The sequence below is a fragment of the Lutra lutra genome, chromosome 2, assembly GCF_902655055.1.
Source record: "Lutra lutra chromosome 2, mLutLut1.2, whole genome shotgun sequence".
In the NCBI taxonomy this organism is placed as follows: Eukaryota; Metazoa; Chordata; class Mammalia; order Carnivora; family Mustelidae; genus Lutra; species Lutra lutra.
In genome coordinates, this window is record NC_062279.1 from 1,995,733 (window position 1) to 2,020,926 (window position 25,194).

General features: G+C 48.0%; 1 long non-coding RNA gene across 2 annotated transcripts; it reads left to right on the top strand.

Moving 5' to 3' along the window:
* The first annotated feature begins 1,375 nt into the window (after positions 1-1,375).
* LOC125090680 (uncharacterized) lies at positions 1,376-15,000 on the top strand. Of its 2 annotated transcripts, none has more exons than XR_007124413.1 (4): positions 1,376-1,779; positions 3,345-5,949; positions 9,422-11,707; positions 12,129-15,000. It is a non-coding gene; the product is annotated as an uncharacterized LOC125090680 (long non-coding RNA). The 2 variants fall into 2 exon arrangements; XR_007124415.1 differs by having other exon boundaries at positions 3,345-5,000.
* Positions 15,001-25,194: the final 10,194 nt, after the last annotated feature.

The window sequence follows — 25,194 nt, forward strand, 5'->3', positions numbered from 1 at the left end:
TTCCTCATCTGTGTTTCTGCCTCCTTCTGTTAGCGCGGGACCCGCTTCACACCAAGCCATTTTTTGGTTCTTTAAGAAGCTGAAGCAACTTTATCTCACTCCTTCGTCCTCGACCAGTTCGCGCTCATATTTTATGACATTTACTTAATCCGATGGCATAGTGCTGATCCCACACTTTATTTCCCGAGGTGATGGGTTCCTAATCCCTCGAAAGAAGTACGTACTCTTCCCCAGCTCAGCAGGGATTGCGTCGCTTTTCCTGCACAATTCTGTCATCCCACATTCTTATTTTAGTGCCAGACAGGTGCTGGGGAGCCTGCTGAGTCTCACTGGTTCTCAGTTGGGCAGGACAGGAGCCCCTGGGGAAGCATGTCAGACCCACAGAGCATCCTCCCTCCTCCACTCTTGTGGGTCCCTTACATCATTGCTTTTGCCGAACCGTAATTCTGCCTAACGTCGCTGGATTTCCTGCCTGAAAAGATCCTTATTTAGAGGACTAGCCACAGAGCTTCAAAAATCTTAGAATTCCAATCATTTTCTCTCTGTGTCCCTTCCCCATGTCCTTCCCGCCGCAGATCCCAGCCGCAGCCCTGTCCCGCTCCCGGCTGGTGGTGGGACCCACACTGCCTTCTGCACATGCGGCTTCTTCCATTTTTGGATCTATTTTCCTGAGGTATCCCATCACCTTTCCTCTACATCACGTTAACCCTGCACATATTTTTTTGCCCCTGAGAATATACTTTTTTTCCATTTGTACTGAAGTCAGCGGCAGCAGGTTTTATGATGGGGGGGAGGCTCTCAATCTAATCTAATGAAGGAAATGAGATTTCACCTTACATCGCAGTCAAATGTTAAACCAACGCCTGCCAATAGGGTAACACAGAAGTTGATTTGTTTATAAATAAAGAGCTACTTAAACCTTAAGAACTACTCACCAGGGGCACTTGGGTGGCTCAGTGGGTTAAAGCCTCTGCCTTCTGCTCAGGTCATGATCTCAGGGTCCTGGGATCGAGCCCCGCATCGGGCTCTCTGCTCATCGGGGAGCCTGCCTCCCCCCCCCTCTGCCTACTTGTGCTCTCTCTCATCAAATAAATAAATGAATTTAAATAAAAGAAAAAGAACTACTTACCAAATGAATGTATAAATGAATAGGAGGAAGACAAAGAAACACAAGGAAAGAGAATGCAGCTCCGGATGGTGACGGGCTCACCGGCTGGATGCGTGGGTTTTCCCTTGATGGACGCATGTACCAGAACACGGATCTGTGCGCCTGCAAGACATACAGAGTTTATCAGTTATACCCGGGAAAAGCAAAAGAATTAGGAACTGGAAACTCAGCATCAGCGCGTCCACTCAGTGCTAGTGACGTGTGCCTCATCTTTAAGACGGAGACACTGGCTACCGGTTTTCTCCTGCGAGCACTTATTTTCCTTCTCTCCTACTCACACTTCAACTTAATGCCATAGTTTATTTTGCATTACTTTTTGTCATCATGGTTTAGTGGGGCCTCTCAGAATGAACATCTATTGTTCATGTGAGCGAATCTCATTTTAGCTTTTGACTGTAGCACATAAGCATTAAGTGACACACAGTCCCGCCAAGAAGTGAGCTCAGCGAGGCTGAGCTCCCCCTGGATCACTGTGTGAACACGGAGTCCAGAAGACATCCTCACGTCAGCTTTCTTAAAATGCTCAGGAAGGCGCTGGGGTAGCATTTGGTGTCCCAGATGGAAGCTGTGCCTTCACGTATCCCAACGATCCTGCCAAGTACTGCAAGACGGTAAGTTTGAGCTGCCTCCTACCTAGGGCGGCGGCTGGCGGTGTGGTCCTCCCCGGGGAGCAGGGACCTGCGGGGACGTGGTCCTCTGCAGGGGGGAGGGCTGGGCGTAGTCCTCAGGACAGTAATTAATTTTTCTGTTCCCCGAATTGGTCAATGTAGCATCTCTGCCGCTCAGTCAGCATGTCAGTAGACTCGAACGTTCCCACAGGCGTCTGCGATCTGCGAGTCCGTTATTTACCAGGGAGGCTTACGAGGCAGGACCTCTGCCGTTCAGCTGTTCTTCAAGCACGTCCACAGGGAACGCATTCCCTGACCTCGGGTCTCCAAGTGCACAGCTGTTTGGGCAGCCTGCGCTCCCCTGCAGGCCCAGCGGACGGTGGCCATGGTCCCGCCAGCCTGGTTCTCCAATGCGCTCCCCTCAGCAGGTGTTGATTTTCGGTAAACCCGTTCTTGCGCCTTGACAGAGACCAGGAGCTGTGCACACAGCACAGTGAAGTAAAGCAAGGGGCCCACGAGAAAGCGGTCGTGCTCTGGGAATGAGTGCGGGGGCCTGTGATCAGACACCGAGCCCTGGCCTGGACCCCACTTCTGAGCTAGACGAGGTCAGTTATGCCTGTCACACAGCAGGATCCCGTCAACGTTATCCCGATAGGACAATTGAAGATCTTCATTCCATTAGAAGAAACCGGTCAGCTAGTCGCCCCAAGGAAGCGGAACCATTAAGACCTAAGTGTCTGGATGGATCTGTGCTCTTAGTTTAGACTCGGGGTCTTTGTGAAACGTCCAGGGAGCCAGCCTGGGTGCAAATAATTGAACTCACTCCACATGACAATGGTCTGCAGAGGCAGAGGCAGGAAGAAGGGAAGGGAAAAGGCTAGAAAGAAGACACGTCTGCTGACTATGGCAGTGAAAGCCCCATGAACTAGTCTCTAGGAGGGCTGGTGTGTGGACCCGGCTTTTCCATCCAGGGCTGGGCCACGGGGAGGCTGCTCTTGGAAGACGAAGGTCACTGTTTCCTGGGGGTCATGACTCCATGACATGAGCTCCGCTCTCCCCTTCAGCTTTTGCAAAACTGGGGCAGATCAAGGGCTTTTCTAGGGACTTCTCTAGGCCAGCGTCCTTCCTCAGGAGCCCCGGGCGTGCCCGCTGAGGCTCTCCTCTGCTCCCTCCAGCAAGCCAGGCCCAGGGTGTGTGAGGCCCGTGGAAATCAGGCCTGAACCCCCACGTCTGAGTCATGGAAATGCGTTCTGGCAGTGGCTTCTGACTTACTAGATCGATTTGAGCTGATTTTGTCCAGATTTCTTTAACTAATACAAATACAATATGTTCCCTGTAATTGAAAACCCATTTGTTTATAGAAAAGAAAACAATTACCTTTTCTCTTTTGCGATTTCAGGAAGAGTGTTCTGCACAGGACAGCTTCTCCTGATCTGGGAACACATGAGGCCTAAGGCTTAGGGATGCTTTTTCTTGCTCTTTTCACTGGGGAGGAAAGAAACATGGCGGCATTCTTCCCTGTTACAATTAGGTTGGAGACAAATTCTTTATCTTTTCCCATCCATCAGGAAGAAGAAATAAACAGATGAATCTTGCTTCTTCTCACATTTCAGAACTACTACTGCCAAGGAAGGGGGTGAGGCACGAGGTGAGCCGCGGTATCTCCGCGCGTGCGTGAGACCGAGTGCCCTGTGTCAGCGGAGAGAAAGCAAGACCCAGACAGAGCCCCCAACCCCACATACAGACACAAAATAGAATCATCCAGTTGTGCGGACCGGAAACTACAGCTCTTTTCATCTGATTACGGCGACCAAACACCACAACCCGTGTGCTTCCCTTTAGCATAGACACTGTTTTTTACTAAACAAGGAAACTTGAAAACCTAATGATTGTATTATTCTCCTCCGTGGAGGACTTAGTCACTGGGAAACAAAGGGTTTTGAAACACGGAGTTTTTCGCATCAAGAGAAGAACGTGCCCCAAACTGTGTCTCAGGCACTGGCGAGCATTCGCGGGGACTGGCGTGCTTTCCCATCCTGTGTTTTCTGTTTTTGCTGTTTGGGTGCCAGTGGAGGTGGAGGCGGGGACAGGGCAACGGGCAGGCTGTGGGGCCTGGGGGTCCGCAGCCACGATGGGCACGGTCCCTCAGTCACTTGAGGGTCTCAGCTTCCTCCCTGGGGGGCGGTGAGATGAGCCGCTCCCTCGTGGTCTGGGGGTATATGCGGGGTCTGGTCGGCGCAGCCCGATGGCACTGAGTGACCCTAGTGAAATGAAGCTGCCCAAGGAAGGGGATCCCAGAGGAAGTTCGGCTCAGGTCACCTCGTCTCCTCGCGTCTCTGCTCGGCTCAGACCAAACATGCCCCGATAGCCCCAGTGTTCACCGACCTCCCTTTAAGGCTCTGGGTGTGTCAAGTAGGAAACGTCTTCCTGGAGAGTGTTCCCAATGGTGCGGTGTGACTGACCCGTCAGTGGTGGAGTTTTGTCCCCTTGAAGTACTTCCTGATGTCGCCGAGTTTGTGAGATGCGCTCTCACACCCACTTGCGCGTTGAGCATAGTGGGCAGATTGCAAAAAGGTGTCATCTGCCGAGTGCCCAGGCTCCCTGGGAAACCGAGACTGTGTTGTACCCTGGCTGCTGGGAACGTGCCCTCAGCCTGGGAAGACTCAGCACAGTGTGCCTGGGCATTCTGACCTTGTCAGGGTCCAGGACCGTCAGGAAGCCATGTCCCCCCACCTGGCCCAGGGCATGCGCTCCCCTCCTGGACCCTCACCCCTCCTTTCGGCACTTACCGCAGGCATCGCCATATGAAAGTGGCGTCTGTTATATGCCTGAAAACATCATGCTCCTTAGAGACCCTCTGGGAAGAGAAACGTCTTCCAAATTTGGTTCCTGATTTCGAGGGGCTTGCAGAACCTTTTTCTCTGGTCACGTCACACGCAGCTGGCAGAGCACCTTTGGGCTCTGTGTTTCATGACAATACCACGCAACACCATGAGGAGCAGTTAACCTCATCCGTCAAGAATTGGTACCTTATAATGATCTCTCTCAGGTCCTATAATAGCCCAAGAAACGGATTTATCCTATTTCTTAAACTTTAAACCTGCTGCGACCCAATTTGTCAAAGGCTGATTTGTGCGAGCTGGTACAAAGAGGAGAAAAATTTCTTGAACCCTACAAGCGGAACTGAGCACAAACTCTGGAACGTTCATGCATGACCATTTAAGGTATCAGTTGTAAGCCCAGGAAGGCTGAGCTTATTATACCCACCGGGACAGCAGCTTTGAGGTTTGTGGGTGCTTGTGCCAAAGCCGGCCTCCCCTCCAAGGCACTGCTTTCTCAGGGCCACGCACCCCAGACCCGGCAAGGCTTGGGGACAGCGCCGGTTCTAGAACCCGCAGAAGCAGTAAGACAGGAAGCTTGCTAAGTGGAGGTCCAGCTTAGTGCCCTGGGGACACAGAGCAGGAGACAGTGACCTCCAGGACAGCTGGCTGGGGAGCTTGACGGGCACTGACATTGGCTGTGGTCCAATGTTACCCTGTGGGTGGTAAGGAATGTACCAGAGGCAGAAAAGATGGGGGAAAAGAGACATTTTGGCATAGGCTGACTACTGAGAAGATGCTTTTATTTTATTTATTTACTTTTTGGGGATAAAGTTATTTAATGTCATTTTTAAGTTCAGGGACTTTTAGAGAAATGGAATTTATATCATTTTCTGACCCTTGCAGATTCCATACAGAAAATACAATATAAGTCTGACAGGCAAAGAGGTGATCTCAGAAAGAAGAAAACCGGAAATAGAAAAACAAACAAAACATTTACTTCACAGTGAAAAATACATTGTGAACTGATTGAACCGTGTTACGCAGCTCTGCCTCCTACAGCATGAGCAAAAGAGGGACGGAGGACGTTACGTTGGCTGCCTCCCAGATATCTAGGAAGTACTCTGAAACTTATAAAAGACATAAGGTTGTTGCCACATCACCAAAGTTAGACATTTTCTGGGCATAATGTAGACGAGAACGCGTTCTGTGTGTTGTTGAAGTTGGTACCACTTTGGCAATCGTGCTGATCCCTTTGGAAGGTCTCGCTGAGCACGTAATTCTCCTGGTCTTTCCCCAAACTGGAGGGTGAATGGCTTCCTGATGGTGTCTGACCGTTATGGGAGCATCTCCTGTGAGTCATTTTTGGTGGGATGATTGGAAAGTGATTATACACTGACGTGGGGACGGGGCGCCTCTCCTCGACTGTTCTACTTGCTGGGTGGGAGGTATTGGTGTAGAGTGGATGATTTCTGGAACCTTGTAGAACCTGGTCTAGCTTCCCACTGAACCGTCTTGTTGGCTCATAGACGGAGAATAATCCGAGTTTACAGACTGCGGCTCCGAGCTGCTGTTTCCTGTTTCAGGCTCCAAATGTCCAGAGCAGGAATAGCAAACTCTCGTTTGTGTTCAGCACAACGAGTGCTGATAAAATGCTCTAAGTGGAACTAGTTCTGTCCTCGTCAAGGTGCTCTTGAAGGAAACCATTTCTGTTCTCTGTGACTTCGTCTCCCCGTGTGTAAAACCGAGGTGGTATCTCTTTCCACAGCTGCTGAGCAGTGGATGATACTTGCCCCAGTTCACAGAGCAGAGATGTGGCCAACGTGGTCTTGAAACCAGTGGCTCTTTGCCTCAGTCCCTGATTCCCATGGACGTCACTAGCGCAGAATTTCCCACCCTGCCACCTTCAGACATGACAGGCGCTTGGTTTCCTGCTTCCCCTCTGCTGTCCTTCACCCACTTCTAAGAGGCTGAGCATTACCGTGAACGGGCATCTTCTTAATTCAATTCTCTGGAGGTAGAACTGGATGCCGCAAGAGCAGACACTGATCCTTCTTAAAAGGAATATGATTTCTGTGTCTTCTGAAGTGTGAGCTGTTGTGGGAGGCTCGGCTTGGTGTCTGGTGTAGACATGCCGTGGGAGAGCGCACAGGTGTGCGTTCCAGAGCATCAGCAGTCCTGGGTCCTGAAGGCTGATGGAGAGAAGCTGTAGATGACACAGCTTGTGCCGACTCTCTGCCAGCGGGGGATTTGCGGGGTTGAGGGGGTGGGCGGGGCATGGCTGGCGTGTCCAGAAAGAGCTTATGCAACACGGCACAAGTGACCCAGCGCATGCCAGGTGTCCGGGCCGTTCCCACGGATAGAATGTGCTGCCCGCGTTCTTTCCTAATGAAATTGATATCTTCGTGTCTTATGTAACTCAATATTCTATAAATACCCCTAAGTCCGGGGCTGATTTGTGAAAGCCAGAGTTCCCTAATCCTCCAGGGTGTTAGGACTCTGCATTTGGCTGCAGAACTTTGGGATAATCAGCTTTTAAAAAGCAAATGCCTCTGTCTCTTTCTCTGTCTCTGTTCTTCTGTGCAATCCAGAATAATTCCTGTTCCTTAAATAAAGTGGTATTTTGATGGATTGTATAACAGCTGTAAAAAAATCGCTACTTATTTTTGTTGTCAGATTTTATACATGAAGTTTGTGTCCAAATACATGAAAGTGGAGACATTGGGAGAAAATACAGATGTGAGAAGTGTGTGTGCCCCGTATTTAGATTCTGTGTTTGTTTATATGTTTATTTTTAAAGATTTTTAAAAATTCATTTATTTGACAGAGAGAGATCACAAGTAGGCAGAGAGGCAGGCAGAGAGAGAGGAGGAAGCAGGCTCCCCGCTGAGCAGAGAGCCCGATGCGGGGTTCGATCCCAGGACCCCGAGATCATGACCTGAGCCGAAGGCAGAGGTTTTAACCCACTGAGCCATCCAGGTGCCCCTATATACTTATTTTTAAAATTTATTCTATGGACCACAGTTTTCCTATAGATAACTTATTTTTCATTATTTAAAAATAAGGTATCTGCTAAATACATAGGTATATCTATTCTTAAAGTATTAATACATTGTATTTTAAAAAACTCATGGACTCTAAATTTATCATAAATTACATATATTAAGCAAACAGAAGCAATTAATTTAACAATAGTTAATCATTATACTATTAATATTTTACCATAAATTTGCAGGACACTACAAATCTCTAACTTCTTTTGTGGAGAGTAGGCTAAAAACCACTGTAGTTCTCTTTCTGCTCTGTCTCCAATCTTAGATAATCCATTTATGTTTCTATCTTCCAAATACCAAGTGGATATATAATGAAGGAATCTTTTGAAGTATGTCAATAGATCAGAAATCAGGTTACCAACAGGGGCTGGTGAGGATGTTCCTAAAAGGGAATCTGTTCACACAGTGGGTGGAGACACACACTGGTGATGCCTTCATGGCATTTCACATGTAACATTTAGGGACATATTACATATCAACCCTATATTTACTTTGTATTTATTATATTTCAGATATTTCATTTGTGTAGCATTTATGTTTATAAGGTATATATATTTCTATTACTTTGCATTTTTAAAATATTGTAAATAGTCAGTGCTCATTGCAAAAAATCAAATACTATAAAGTGGAAAAAAAACCCCAATCTCTTGCTCACTTCCAATTTTTAGTTAATGTGCTGCTGAAGCGAGCACCTCCTGCTCACTTCTATGCCAGATTCCTCTCTTGTGTTTGCTTCCTCTACCCTCGAACCAGGCAACCAGTGTTTTTATTTTGTTTTTATTCTTCCACATGGAAAATTAATACTATTTTAAGTTATCCTTTCATCTGATCCATCCATCCATCCATCCTTCTCTCTATCCGTCCATCTGCTCATCCTCTGATCTTCTTTTTTATTTTATTTATTTATTTATTTATTTATTTATTTATTTATTTGACAGAGAGAGATCACAAGTAGACAGAGAGGCAGGCAGAGAGAGAGAGAGGGAAGCAGGCTTCTTGTTGAGCAGAGAGCCCGATGCGGGACTCGATCCCAGGACCCTGAGATCATGACCTGAGCCAAAAGCTTAACCCACTGAGCCACCCAGGCGCCCCCATCCTCTGATCTTCTGTCTGTCTTTCTAGCCGTCCGTCCATCTAGTCTTCTGTCCATTTGTCCAGCCATCCATCTAGTCTGTCATCTACCAGACAGCCAGACAGCCAGTCACTCTCTCCTTTCCATCCTTTCAAGTTCATCTCTAGTTCTTGTAAACTATCCCTAGTCTACAAGAACTCATATAGCACAATGGCATAAAGGGAAATTGGGCCACAGAGAAAGTAAAGAGGGGATATTAAGATTTTGAAAGCTAGTGCACAGAAGTGAATGTCTTCGTGATGGCAGGGAAGTGAAGTAGGGAAATGGGTTTAGCTCTGAGCTCAGGAGCACCCAGAGATGACAAGGACACTAGAGTGAGCCTTAAGGAAACACCGAGGAGATTCTGGGGATGCTGTGTGTGATGTGCTGGGAAAGGCAACAAAAGGGAAAGTAGCTTTGGTCTCAGCCGGTTTGGTGTATGTCTAATTAAATAAAGCCACTGGGCGATGATTCCCTTGAACCATAGTCTAAGTGCCCAAAGATACATGCTGAACCAGTCCTCAGCTACAGAAATATGAAATCAGGAGCAAAAGGACCATTTTTCTCAGCTCCCTTGATGTGCTGTTGGTGTTTGCCCATCTTTTTATCTCTTTATAAATCCACGTTCATTTTCTCTTGGTCCTTGTGTGCCATCTTTACAGGTCGTGTCAGGAAACCTACCCCCCCAGTCTGAGGAAACTGTCCACAGCAGCACTGAGGATGTCTGTGTGAAATGCCCGTTACAAAGCCAATGGACAGCAGGTCCTAGCAGAGGTGCTGGAAGGCTTCCGAAGCCACGGCTGCACAGTTAATGATGTTCCCAAAGTGCTGAGTACAGAGGACTTCCCATCCGAGATGTGAACGGTGGCATGTTAAGAGAAAAAAAAAAAAGGAAAGAAAAATACCCAAAGTGCTCAAAGTGTGCAGCTCAGCAAAATCTACACACAGCACATGTACTCTCAAGGTCAGTTATAATTTATCTGACTTTAAGAATAAATTGAGGCCTTTGACGAAACACATGTCCAAAGAACAAAAAATGTGCATCTGTTTGCACAAACGGCGGCTTCCTCCCTAGCTGAGAAGCGGGGGCTGACGAGCTGTGCGTGTCCAAGAGCTGGCTGGGCTCCAACGCGAACCCTTGAACTGTTCAACAATCCTGCGAGCTCGTGCCCTGCCAGGAAGCCATTCTGACCCCAGCGTTCGGTAGGAAAGACCCAGGATTCCGTCAGTTCACAAATCTCATTTCCCTCAGTGCACGCAGTAAGGTTTCACCAGTTCCGGGTGACCACGCAGGCAGGGAAGAGACCCACTCACCTCCAGCGGCAAAGCCCCTTCGTACTGGGCTCCAGGGGTTGCTGTGTTCAGGGCAGCTCCGTCCGCGCATGCTTGGATACTTGCGCAGCCTGCCGGACCGGGGCTGAAGGAGGACTGACCACGGCCACACTGTCCCCTCCTTGCCCACAGTCCACACGCTTGCTGCCCTCCTTGTGCCGTCCAAACACAGAGGGTCTGGTTGTGTCGCTGTCTTTCTCTGGTCCGATTGCTGGTTTGACTGACCTTCAAGTGGAAGCTGCTGTTCCGTGAGTCAGAGGTGCTTTACCCCTCAGAGACTCAGGAGGTGACGCAGGGTGCCTGCCACTCTTCTTCTCAGAAGGACGGAGCAAGGGGATGCCACAGTGGCCGTGACATCTCTCTCGCTAGCATACTGTGGGTCTTTGCAAGCTCTGCTGCCCTTGGATCCAGATAGGGGCTACCTAGACCTCTGCCCTGACCCTCTCCGGCTGGGCTTCCGTCAGAGTTAAAGGGATGTACCCATCAGGGTCCTCACATTCTCTGGTGATTGCTCTTTGCGTAGAGAGTCTAGGGCTTCTTCCCCAGGTCCTTGTCACTTCACCAGTTTGTACCCAAAAGACACCTGTTTATAGGGATCAACAGGTGCATAGAACTTTGATCAGGGGTGGATATCAACATGGGTGTGTGATGCCACTTGCAGGGTAGGAGGTGGGAAGGTCAGGGTGTTAGATGAGGCCAGGACCCTGGTTTCCTCGTAACCCATGTTCACACTGGAGGCAGAGCTCTGAGAAGAAGGGTGGGTCTCCGGAAGAACCAGACCCCCTGGATATTATGAAAGTGTATTTGCAGAGAGTGGGCTTCAGAAACATCCCACTTTCCTGCTAGTTGGCTTGATTTTTAACTTTAAAACATCTAGTGGTATGATCTGTGACGTCCACTTCTGCTCTTGCTCTGACTTTGCTAGTCATGCAAAACACGCAGAAAATTGATTTCCTGAAGCAGATCTGTAGTGTATTCTGAGCTCTTGACAAGTGCAAAGGAATTAATGGCCTCTAAGCTTTGCGCCAAGTGAGAAGAGCTAGGATTTAGTGTTCATTCCCCTGCTACAGGGAGCAGACCCAACTGCTGGTAATGGAATAATGTCAAATCAGGCAGGTAAGATTTAGTAACCTGGAAAGGATGACCACATGATAGGTGGGATTCCAGGAAACACTTAGCATCAGGAACGTCTAAAAGGGTTTCTGGATGGACAATCTGGGGTTTGGGACATGGGCAATCTAGGGGGAATCATAACTGGCCAGGAGATGTCAGGACCTCAGTCCCAGATTTCCCAGGTAGGTGATGACAGAGAAGTCACAAGAGCTTTGAGGGATCCTGAAGGCATTTGTGGAAGGAGTCCAAGTGTAGGCAATTAATGGTGGGACTCACGTGAAGAACCTGGTGGTCGTGGTGGTGTGTGAGGAACCTGAGAACAAAGCTATGACTCATCTACATTGCCTGGGGCCACAAAACACAAGAGATGACCAAGAAAGAAGATTCCCTGAGTATGGCTCCTGGGTTTCTCATCCCATCCAGACTGGAATGGCCCCAGACCCTGGGCATGTACCTGGGCGGGATTTAGACTTACTATGGAGAGAGGAGCACTGTTTGAACAGGTAAGCACGTGAATAAATGATTTCTAACAAGCAACTACCTTAATATCTGGGGACAAGTTTACTCCCTGAAATGAAGCTGGTAAAAATTTGCATTATGAGTGAGATTAAGGAAGGGCAAGATGTGGTAACCTAAGAAGTCATTTTTGAGCTGTTGATGGGATCATACACTGTTGCCCAGGTCTACATCAAGAGACTAAGAGACCAGGGTAATGGGTCAGATGGAGATGACTAGAATAAATCAAAGTTAATCTATATTTTCAATTAACTCATAACTTTTTAAACAACAGATAGTTTTGTGAAGGATAAAAAAGCATCATTTATTAACAATCCTTCATTGAAGGACTCCCATTGAATAGAAACCAGGGAGAAGAATGTTACTTTCTTGTGGAATCCTTAATTTACTGTCATGGTGTTTCTATAGGAATAGCGACATGAGGACGACGAGGAAGATGATGGAGATGATGAGAAAGATAATGATAAAGAGGACGAGGAGGAGGAGGAAGGGGATGAGGAGGAGGATGGTGAGGTGGAGGAGGGACAGGAGGGGGATGGCAGAGACAGTGTATCTCCTGGGATGAAGACTACAAGGATGTCTGTCCCTCGGGTTGGGCCTGTGGTCCTCTCCCCCTGGGGGGTGATGGAGAACGGAAGAGACATGGGTCCTGGAAGTGAAGAAGCGGGGTGGCTGCTTCCGTTCAGCCCGGGCCAGAGGGACAGCCTGATTTAGGGGACGCTATTTCCCTGGAGCAGCGGGGGCTGGTGGATGCTGCCCTTGGACACGAGGTGGGATCTGGGCATTATGCTGGGCAAAGTTGGTCATGTAGGACCCTATCCAGCAACTGATTTCCTATAACTTTTATTGTCCAACCATCAGTACTTTATTTAAAAAGAAAAAAAAAAAAAAAACACCTGGCAATGTCTACACATTCTGACACATCAACAGATACCAGAAATCACCAGGCTTGGAAGTAATTAGGTTAGTGTATGTGCTCTGAGCAATTAAGATTCTCTCAGGAGGGACGAGCCACACTTGATCACATTATAGTTAACCTTTTCTGGTTTCATTTATCAAGCCAGCTTGTCAGACAGATGGGCTTGCCTGGCTTTAACCTTGCTCCGTCTTACAGTCTCAAGGAGAATTTTTGTACATTTATTTTGCTGATAAGGGTTTCCCCTCCCCCCATAGTTTATTTACTCACTTTCATCTTGAATTTAAATTGCTTCCCTCCACCAAAGGGGCATTTCCATAAAACTTATACTTACCACATGCGGAGGTTGTGCTGATCTGGCCGGAAGTATGACTAGGAAGTGTTGTCCATCAAATTCAAGACACGAGGAAAACCAGATTAGTTTTGGGCTCTGTGTGGATTAAGGACGTTTTCTCCGATGTAGCTGGGGACTGACGTGCAGCTGGTCCCCGCACCATGGTTTAGGTGGGGCTCTTAGGAGCTGCCGTCTCTCCACTCCTGCGTGTTTTGAGAAACATTAACCCCATCCCCTCCCCCGCACGGGAGGCACGTGCACGGTCCCCCTGGAACCTGGCTCGCAGCCTCTCACCCCTGCCCAGTTGCCTCTTCTGAAGCAGGAGGCAGCGGGGAGGGTGGGATGGATTCGCTCCTTTGTGCCCACACAACTCAACGAGGAAGGGCAACGTTTCCCAGATAAAGAAACACTTGTAGAGGCCGGTATGGCTGGTGGGACACTGCAGCTCCTCCCATGCAGAGCCCTTCCCTCCTCTCCCTCCCAGGCCGTCCCCAGGACCGCCATCAGGGCACAGCGCCGTCCACCTGCTGCTGTGAGAGCAGAGTCCACGGGATGCTCTGTTGATCTCGTCCTGCCCCTCATAGGCCTTTTCTTTTCTTCTTGTTCTTTTCTTTGTCTCATCTTTCCTTTTTATGTGTGTGTGTGTGTGTGTGTGTTTTGTGCATTTCTTAGCACTCGACTCTATTTCTGCAAAATCCAAGCAAACAGCAAACACACACAGAGCTCCCTCGCGTAGCGCCTGAGAGGGGCCGTCAAGCCAATGACATGAAATACCGACCGGACCTCCTCCTCCTTCTCCAGACAAATAATAATAATACATACAAATTAGCCCTTTCATCAAGCCGCTTGTTTGGAGACCCCGAGGATGAATCACGGGCGTTCCCATATTAGCCCAACGTACGAGCTGCGGGCGGCCCCGCTCTCCTGTACAGACGAATGAATAATGCAAGTGCCTTTTTTATGTTTCACTGTACATTCGTGGAGATTCTAAACGCTGCCAGTATGTCTCTGCAAATTAATGCTGAATTAAAAAACAGAACGGAATGATTAAAGTGCCATTAAAATGATCTATAAATCTTTCATTCTAAGAAAGGGCAGCCCACATATTACATTATCTGCACAATCTAAGTGGGAATAATTAGTCTCACTCCAATTAAACCTTGAGTTATGTGTATGGGGTAGATGCAGTCTGATATCTCGGTGTTTTTTAAAGGACCGTAAAAGGCTAGAAGAGTCACAGAACCGAAGCTTCGCCGCAGAACATGACTCTGTTTAGAGGTCGTTAGATCTGAAAGACGTAGCAGCGGCTGGTGGGCTCCTGAAAGGCCGCTCTATGACTCACAGTAGCTAAACATGGCAGTTTGGGATCCTGATTTCTGGCTCAGAGCGTGGCCATTCAGGGCAGCTGAAGGTTCCCGCTGCAGAGGGAGCAGCCTGAGTTCTCCGACAGCAGGGATTCTGCTGCTTGTTCATGGTTTTCCCCGTGCTGGTCATGGGAGGTGGAGTGACCCCTGCACAGAGTCTCTGCAGGTCTTGGGAGGTTCCAGATTCGTGGAGAACCAGAGCTCACTGGGGACATCCCTCATTTTCCCAGGTGTCCTGCGGAGATGGCTCTAGTGCGGAAAGCAGGTGTTCTGCTCAAGGCAGGCAAGCGGGATGGCAGGGTGGGGCAAGGGGCCCCTGGAGACCAAAGGGGCTGGAATCCACATGTTGTCACCACCTGTGGACCCTTTGCTTCCTAACTCCCTGTTTCTCAACAAACGGGAGTTCCTTTTCTTCGCTCTGGTTTGTTCTCTGTCAAAGGTGTTACCCTGGATTCACAGCAGGAGGCCTAGAGTGCCGCAGTCCCTGGGGGCGCCCGCCAGCCCCGGGAGCACTCCCCAGTCTGTCCCCCACCCCCACCTGTCAGGCAGACACACTGGTCTGGGCACTGTCCTCTGTAAAAGGTAAGCACTGGATTCTGAGGGCGGTTTGCTCTCATAAAACCAGACCCTGTCTCCCTGGGGCCATCTGTGATGCCCTGACGCTGTGGCCTCAACTTAAATAAAGACCTTACATGCATGTATTTTTTAACAATATGTATTTTTTCATGATTTTGTCAGCTTAAAGTACTCAGTGAAGGAGAATTTAAAAATAAAAAGAAAAGAAGATACATAAAAGGCCATTTAATCTAATTCATACCCAATTAAAGTAACACCGAGAGAACTTGGTACAAGGTCTGACATGTCGTGATGACCGATGATGCTCACGTTTGTGGAGAAATTACTGAAGGTCTTTGTGGTGGGGTTCTGTAAATGTAATGGCGCTCCGGCTGGAACAGAATCTCAGGGAGCGACCACAGTCGTGTTTGCTAGACACCACATCTCTTCATCTGATCTACAGATTTGTCTTAGCTTTGTCCCCACATGTTTGTGTTGATAAAATACCTCTGAGTTGACAATTCATATACTTTGTAATCGAGGCTTTGCTTTGGATCTCCGTGCTCTGTTTATTTCTATGGTGGTAAAAGTCACGTAACAGGGTGTTTACCGTGTTAACAGTTTTTACTTGTCCAATTCCGTCCTGTTAAGCATATTCACATGGTTGTGTTATAGGTCTACAGACCTTATTCATCCTGCAAATCTAACCTTTGTCCCCAGGAAACACCGATTCTCCCATCCTCCTCCACTCGTCCTTTGCAACTGACTTGCTACAGTTTCATCTCCTTCAGATACTTTGTATCAGTGGAATCACGTATTTGCCTCTTTGTGTCTGCCTAATTTCAGTCAGCATGATGTCCTCTAGGTTCACCGTGGGGTCACAGATGGCAGGAGTTCCTCCTTCTTCAAGGCAGCATAATATTCCATCATGCATACGTGCACATTTTCCTTACACGGTCATCCTTTGCTGGACATGTGGTTTGCTTCGATCTTGGCTACTGGGAGTCATGGTGTGAGGAACATGGGTGGGGAGATACCTCTTTGAGATCCTAATTTAAATTCTTTTGAATAAGTACCCAGAAGTGGAATTGCTAGGTTGTAGGTAGCTCTACTTTTAACTCTTTGAGGAAGCTCCGTACTGTTTCCCAGGGTGGCTGTCCACATTTGCCTTCCTACCATCAGCGCATGAGAGCTCCCCTTTCTCCACATTTGTCACCAGCCTTGTTCTCTTCTGCTCCTTTGATAGTGGCTATCCCCGTGAGCAACTCCATTTCCACGTTGTAAAAACACCCGATTCGTGTACACCCACAGTGTGGGGACGGCGCTGGTTTGCTGCAAGGAGAGCAGGCCCCCTAGCATATAGCGAGGTGGGCGTGGTGAGTGCGGGTCTCAGTGGGCTCGGCGTCCTAGGAGAGCCCCTCAGGGACCCATCTCTTCTCTCAGTTCTTACGCAAGAAGCTGTGAAGGACAGAAAGTGGCTCGCAGAGCTGCCGTGGGCGCACACTCAGTGGTAGGTGCGAAGACGCTGCAGAAATCATGGCGCTCTGGGAGCAAACGTGACGGGAATCTCTGACAAAGGTCTCCTGACTTAAGGATGTGTAGGATGTAATAATGTTTGTTAAATTAAAAATAGTAGTTGATGTGCTTCTGCCATAGGTTCCTGCTATGATGCCCTCCCGACCTCACAGCTGTGGGGTGATAAAAAGCTGAAATCGGAGGCACCTGCTTTCCTTCTAGAAAGTCAAGGTGCTCATGTGTGTGTGCTCCCCCCGGCAGCCCTGACCCTTCATGCAGCCAACTCCACACTTTAGTAGCTGTTCCTTGTAGGACACTGTTCTTGCTGGCAAATTCTGTCCCAGTCAGGAATACATGTACCTACAAGTAAGGTATGGCAAAACTCACCTTTGCTTAAAATATAGAGTTTTACTTCTCTCACATATAAAGGAGATGTGAGGAAGCTCCCCACACCCCCCCCAAAAAGATAATAATTTTAAAAAATACTCCTTAAGGACTACTAAATTAAGCCATGTGGTGCTAGGTAAACCCTAGATCAAAGAAAAACCGAAACTGAGATTTCCTGCCATAAAGCACATTGATATCAAGTCCAATGGAAATCACCAAAAACTATACTCAGGGGAACGTACACCCCTAAAATTACATCACTGGTAAAGACAAAAAGCCCTGTAGAAGAAGTTAATATCATTCTTGATAAATTTAATAAAAGAATAGCAAAATAACTAAAAAATTAGGAAAGGGGAATTACTAATTAAAAAGCTCAAATTAATGAAATGGAGAAAACATTGAGGAAAGAATAATTTCCTGTCCTTTAAAATTATGGACTTAGATAAACTTTTCAAAGGCTGATTAAGGAGCAAAAACGAGCAAAAATATTTAAGATTAATAATGAGAAATCATAATATTAGGTCAGGTCGGAAAACTTAATTAAATATTCCATGTAGATCAATTGAAATAAATTTGGTGGAGTCTTTTGGGTTATCCACATAGAGCGTCATGTCACCTGCGAAGAGTGAGACTTTGACGTCCACTTTGCCGAATCGGATGCCTTTCATTTCTTTGTATTGTCTGATTGCGGAGGCTAGGACTTCTATGTTGAACAACAGTGGTGACAGTGGACGTCCTTGTCATGTTCCTGGCCTTGAGGTAAAAGTTCTCAGTTTTTCCAGATTGAGGATGATATTTGCTGTGGGCTTTTTGTAGCTGGCTTTTATGATATGGGCGCATGTACCTTCTATTCCCTACATGACGGAGAGTTTTTATCAAGAAAGGATACTGCAGGTGCTGGCGAGGATGCAGAGAAAGGGGAGCCTCCTACACTGGGGGTGGGAATGCAGGCTGGTGCAGCTCTGGAAAACAGTGTGGAGAGTCCTCCATGCTGCCCTATGACCCAGCATTTGCATTACTAGGTATTTACCCCCAAAATACAGACATAGTCAAAAGAAGGGGCACCTGCACCCCAATGTTCATAGCAGCAATGTCCACAATAGCCAAGCTGTGGAAGGAGCTGAGATGCCCTTCAACAGACGAATGGATAAAGAAGATGTGGTCCATATACAGAACGGAATATGACTCCACCGTCAGAAAGGATGTATACCTACCATTTGCATCGACATGGATGGGACTGGAGGGGATTATGCTGAGTGAAATAAGTCAAGCAGAGAGAGTCAGTTATCATATGGTTTCACTTATTTGTGGAGCATAAGGAATAGCACAGAGGATCATAAGGAAAAGGAGGGAAAACTGAATGAGAAGAAAACAGGGAGACAAACCATGAGAGACTCTTGACTCTGGGAAACAAACTGAGGGCTGCAGAAGGGAGGGGTGGGGGATGGGGTAACCGGGTGATGGACATTAAGGAGGGCACGTGTGGGATGAGCACGGAGTGTTATACGCAACTAATGAATCATTGAACTACGTCAAAAACTAATGATGTACTATATGCTGGCTAACTGCACATAATAAAAAAAACTAGAAGAAACAAAAACAAAAGCAAATAATGAATTTCATCTAAGCAGGAAAAATACTAAGAGAATTTCAATTAAAACCAGGAATTATACTGGTCCTGTCATGACTGCCATTATTATTTAAGGAAATTTTCTAATAAGAGCAGCAAGACAAAGTGAAACCATTCAAATTAAAATAAGAAAGAGATGTAACACCATCTACTTGTGCTGATTTTGTAATTTTATGTATAACATACTCAAGAGGGTCTTGTTAAAAATAAACTAGAATTAAGATATATCAGCTTGTTTGTATTCAGAATAAATATGCACACATCAATAGCATTTCTTTAAACTAAACATCTAGAGACAGAAATGAGGAAAAAATCATTCAACTTGCAATAGAATTAACAACCGTTTTTAGTAATAAATCTATGTAAACCAGAGGGACTTGATAAAGAAAATTTTAAACAGAAGAAAACTTCAAAAAGAGGTCTGACAAAATTTAAAGATGTCTTCCTTCAATTATTGGAAGGGAAAAATGAAAGATTCGCTGTAATAAAGCACCAATTATTTTCATACACCAATGGAACTTCATTGGAAAGATATCTCTTCACATTCTTTGCTCATTTGTTTAAATCGAGCTATTTGGTATTTGTAGCCATTAAGTTGCCGGAGCTCCTTTTACATTTTAGATATTAACTTCTTATCAGATATATGATTTGCAGATAAAAACGCTCAGGGAAATGCAAATTAGAACTACCTGTCAGAAAGGCTAGAATCAGGAACACGAGAAAGAAGTGTGTTGGCGAAGATGCGGAGAAAGGGGGCCTCCTGCACTGTTGGCGGGAATGCAGGCTGGTGCCACCACTCTGGAAAACAGTTCTGGAAGTTTTTTAAAAAGTTAAAAAATAGAACTACCATACGATCCAGCAAACCCTCTTCTGGGAGTATATCCAAAGAAAACAAAAAGACCAAATTGAAAAAATTCCACGTGCACTGCTGCATTATTTACAGTAGCTGAGCTATGGGGGCAGCCCAGGTGCCCATCACCGGACGAGGGGATAAAGAAGATGTGGTGGATATACACAACGGAGTATTATTCAGTCAGAAGAAGGAGAGCGTCTTGCCATTTGCGACAACCTGGGCGGCTCTCGAGGCCATTATGCTGTGTGAAATAAGTCAGAGAAAGACGAAAATAGCGCACGGTATCAATTATAAGTGGGATCTGAGAAACAAAACCAAGCAAAACCCTCCTGGAAACAGAGTAGAGAAGCGGTTGCCACGGACTGGGTTTGAGGGAGACGGGGAGATGGATTCAACTGGAAAAAAAAAAAATCAATTCTTCCAAAATTCCCATATGTGTTAGTCAGTTCCAAAACAAAGCTCTGTCAGGACTTTTTGAGAAAATGAAATACTTCAAAAATGCCAAGAAGGAATGAAACTGTGCAGTCGTTGAGGTAAGAGGAAGGAAACTTGTGTGACCGGAACAAGGCACAGTTGGTGTAATCTCGTCAGCATGCCAAAGGTATGGGAATAAGCACCGGTCATCCGTGGGCATAAACTGTGGGCAGCAAATAAGGTCCCATCCCATAAGGAAGTGAAGGTAGGGCAGCCTGCGTGAACTGGGAGGAACTGGAGGAAACCCTGTCCTACAGCACTGGTGAAAACCCCATGTCTCCAGAGCTTTAGTCAGCATGGGACTCTAAAACATAAATTTAATAATAAGCCTGACATAGTAATGTGCATTCTAGACACACAGAGTCATTCTGTACAAAACAAGGTGTACAAAACGTTCTATACATAGAGAGTGTGTTCTGGACATTCTACACAAAATACATTTTCCCTTCCTGGTGTGTTATTCTGCTTGCCGCCCTGACAGGATCATGCAGACAGGAGGCTTACACAACAGACTGCCACTTTCTCCTTGTTCTGGAGGCTGGAGGTCAGGGGGGCAGGTGTGGACAGAGCTGGTTCCTCCCTCCTGGGCGCATAGACACTGTCTCTCCCTGAGTCCTCATGTGGTCGTCCCTCTGTGTGTGTGTGTGTGTCCTCATCTCTTCTAGTGAAAACAGCCCTTGTACTAGACCAGGGCTCCATGCTTAGAACCTCATTTCACCTTTCACTTCCCTAAAGCTTCGGTCTCTAACGTAGAACGTGTGAGGGCTGCACCATTGGACGTGGGGCAGTGTGTGTGTGTGTGTGGCACAGTGCAGTCCTTAGCACTGTGAGAAGAGGCAGATAAGCATATGAAAAGGAAGGTCAAGATGATGGAACATGGTGTGCAGAATGGAAGTTCCTTGAGGTGAGGAGAAGCAGGGCACAGGAAGGACCAAGCTTGCTGTCAGTAGACCTGTTGTGCTTTGAGCACTGGACAGGTGAGTATGGCCAAGTACCCAAATACCTAAGTCAATAAATGCAGGAGGAGCACTCATAAAACAAAGCTAGACTCCTTCATGAATTAAGGGTTATAAGCAAACAACGTTGCACTCCTAAGATTAAAAAAAAAAAAAAATCCCAGAGTACATTCTTACATGGAGTTTCAAGATAATGTCTTAGCCAGTAGCAGACCATCAGAGTTGTGAAAAACAAAGTTCAAGCCTGACAAAGAACTCCACCAACCAAGTCAATGAAAACTTAGAGCGGTGCAAAGACATACTTGGAACACAGATGAGAAGCAAGGGACTAATATATCATCACCCACGAAGAGTTTTTACAAATTCAAAGGAAAAGACAAGTCACAAAATAGAAACACAAGCAAAAGGTGTGAGTTAGGTCATGGAAGAGGGACTTGCAAATGACCATCAGACAGACGCACTAATGTTCAAAGTCACAAGCAGATGGGGAAATTCTAATTAAAATAGCAATATCACTTAATACCTAGCAGAGTGGTAAAAATGGTAAACAGTAATAATGCTTGCGGCCGCCAGGAACACGGGGTAGACATTGTTGCCAGAAACTTACATTGTTAGGATGATTGTTTAGAATAAGTTACCAAATCCGGGGCGCCTGGGTGGCTCAGTGGGTTAAGCCTCTGCTTTTGGCTCAGGTCATGATCTCAGGGTCCTGGGATCGAGCCCCACATCGGGCTCTCTGCTCAGCAGGGAGCCTGCTTCCTCCTCCCTCTCTCTGCCTGCTGCTCTGACTACTTAAGATCTCTGTCTGTCAAATAAATAAATAAAATCTTAAAAAAAAATAGAATAAGTTACCAAATCCTATCCAAATCGAACTTGCCTGTGCCCTGTTACTCCACAGCCGTCTTCTGCAGCTGGAGCTCACCGAGGCACAGACGTAGGGAAGGCTACATGAGCAAGGATATCCCTGACAGTATTGTTCGCGATGACCGAAATTGCCCTTTGAGACATGCGTGCTCATCGGGAAGGATAAATACACCTTGGGATACCATACAGATTTTTTTTCAATCTTCAATTTTTTAAAAAGATTTTTATTTATCTATTTGTCAGAGAGAGAGAGAGAGAGAGAAAGAGAGAGGACATGCACAAGTAGGGGAGTTGCAGGCAGAGGGAGAAGCAGACTCCTCGATGAGCCAGGAGCCCGATGCAGGACTTGATCCCAGGACCCTGGAGTCATGACCTGAGCCAAAGGCAGATGCTTCACTGACTGAGCCACCCAGGGGCCCCTATCATGTAGTCTTTCAATGTGCTTTTGAGGTCTGACAACTAATCTAGTGGGCGAGCTGCAGATTGCTATTGAGTGAATAATGTCAAGATAAATACGGACAGAATAAGCCCATTTTTGTAAAGAAAATATTGGTCCCAGACCCTTGAAGCCAGTGTGACACAGCACTGTGAGCACGCAGGTGTGGAAATCGAAGTGATCGTGATTAAAGCAGCATGGAGAAAATCACGAATGGATACATACCAGGTTGTTCACTGGGTTTGCTAGAGGAGATAGCTGGGTGGGGTCCCGGAGGACGCTAGTAGATGTCGGGGTCGCAGGGGAAGAGAGGAGACAAGCACATAAAATGTGTGAGCAAAATAGAGGATGTGGACCCATTGACATAAAATTACGTGTGTGCGCATGTGAGCGTGCACACAAATTTGGGGATGGGAGGATAGGGCTGTCTGCAGCAGATTGTTAAAAAGACAGCAGACTTGCTCTATAATGAATATGGTACGGCTGCATTTTATTAAGCATGAACAAAGGGACAAAGCCCTGTACGTGCATATATTTGGAAAAATGATCTATTTGTATCTCAGGTTTGGTGCTGTTAGGATTAGTTATGATTCATCATTCTAATCCATCCTCCAGGAATTATTTAGCATAATGGGTTTTCAGAGTGAAAACAAGCAAACAAATGAGAGAAAAGCAGAGCCTTATTAAGGAAAACAACAAAAGAGGTTTTGGAGGAAGCCTCTGCGCAAAGTTAGCTCCTGACGCCCCGACTCCAGGCCCGACCATGGCCGCGCCGCATCTTGTCTCTTGCTGGCTCCGTGCGCTCCTGACAATGCATCGATTCCTCCGTCGCGCCAAGGGTGCTGAGTGCGGGGCTTGCGGGAGACTGTGTTCCTCCTGCGAGCCTGGAGCCGAGGGAGTCCGCAGGAGAAGTCATGCTCCATGATTCATGGGTGTCACAGATTATGGCCACACAAATCACATCCATGATTCGCACGCCATCATTTCAGCCCAATTTGAACAGAAGCACATCTGTTATTTACGGAAATAACCATGAATTACCTCTCAACATTTTTCCCCCACATTCTCAGTGGTGCCACTTCTCTTCATATTTATGGGCTATTTTTGCAATGAGATAACGAAGTAGTGAGCCAGCAACCTGGCTTGATGGGGAAAGTGGGTGATTTCTTTTTTCTGGGCTCAGTCACACAGCGACAGTGGAGTCCCTACTGTGTGTTGCCCGCCCGTGCTGTGTGGCCTCGGGAACACATTCCGGAGCACAGAGTCTGTGGATCCCAGCATGAGGCTCCCCAGGGCGGGACGGCAGCGACAGCCAGTATCCATGGCTCCCATTCCGAAGGCTGAAGCCGTTTTTCTGCAGGGACTGCGGAGGAAAGCTTAAAGGCGATGTACCACAAGTGCTGTGCTGATGGTCTGATTCCCGCACACCCTGCTGTCTACACCCGATCCCACCCCCGCTGTCCACACCCGATCCCACCTCTGCTGTCCACACCCAATCCCCGTACACCCCACTGTCCACACCCGATCCCACCTCCACTGTCCACACCCGATCCCTGCACACCCCCGCTGTCCACACCCAATCCCCGCACACCCCCGCTGTCCACACCCAACCCCCACAAACCCCTGCTGTCCACACCCGACCCCCACACTCCTTTCTTCTCCTCAGCCGACCCCCACTCACTTCCACTGTCCACACAGTGCAGCGGCCAGCCACGCGGTGCTCCCGAGGCCCAGTGAGCGTGTCTACTGCAGTCCTGCCTGTGGCATCCCTGCCTGCCTTCTGGCCCGTCACAAGCCGTTTGTCCTTCCTTCCTGACCCAGTCTGTGGGCTTTCCTTGCTGCTGCCCAGCCATGGGCCTGCATTCCGGCCGCTTGGGCTTAGCACACCGTTTGCACACAGCGGGGGTTTGCGTGTGAGCAGGCTCTAGTGGGGCGTGCGTGGGGTATGTGTGTCCCTTACGTACTGCACTAGGGGTAGCTTGCTCTGCAGGTCTCAGAGCTGGGCCGTCAGAAGCTCTTGGAAGAAGTGGGCCCAGGGGCAAGATGAGGGGTGCCCTCAGCCCTGCCCCTCGTGGGGGTGCTTCCCTGGGGGCCCGAAGAATGGAGACAGGGGACCACAGGCTGCCGCTGCAGACCGTGACCTTGGCTGGTTGGCCGCGGTGCTCCCCGGTGCTGTCGGTGAGCGGCTCTCTTTCCCTCCATGGTAAAACCCCTCAAACAGGCGCCCAGGGGCAGGAGACCCCCGTTTTCTTCACATCCAGCCCTTCTGGGGATGCGTTTCAGAAGGCGACCAGGGCAGAGGCAAGGAGCCCCCTGCTCCATGGAGGCGAGTATGGGGGTTTCATGTGGTTCTCAGCCCGCACGTGCGCGGGGGGCTGCGGGGTCAGGCCCGAGGCTGTGGAGCCGGCTCCTCTGGGCTTGTTGGAAAACCCGCCGCGAGCCCCACACCGGAGAACTGCAGCCCTGAGGTCTCGTGGGGGAAACTGAGCCCCGCACCTGCCGTGTGGGGCCAGCCCCGCCAGCCACTCAGGAGAAGGAAGCTCCTCTGCACTCAGATCCTCGAGAATCGGAAGACGCTTCCCGCGGGTTCCCGGGCTCAGGTGGTTTATTATCACCGCCCGACCCTGGCCGACTTTCCTTCTCTTTGAGATCCCGAATGTGTTACATCGCGTCTCTGCTCAGGCGGTTAATGAAAGCACCGTGGGGTTCTCAGCTGGCGGGGGAACCGGAGCTGTGTCCCCATCTCCACCTGGAACGGAGGAAGGGGACTGACGATCCCACCGGCCTCCCGTGTTTCCAGTGGTGGGTAACCCTGGTTTGGGGACACACAGGCCAGGCCTGTGGGGGCCATTCCCATAAGATGGGTGTGTGATGCCTTGAGGGCAGGGACCTGGTGTGACATGTGTTTCCTGTAGTGGGAAAAGCTTTGCACAAATGTCACCAATCAGTAATTACAGCTGCGCATGCTCAGAGCCCAGAGACAGTCACTGTTGGCCAATCCTGTTCTTACTCTCTGCTTGCCTGGGTGGTGAGGACATGTCAGGGACTCAAGTCTTAGCTTCTTTCTTTCTTTCTTTCTTTCTTTCTTTCTTTCTTTCTTTCTTTCTTTCTTTCTTTCTTTTCTTCCTTCCTTCCTTCCTTCCTTCCTTCCTTCTTTCTTTCTTTCTTTCTTTCTTTCTTTCTTTCTTTC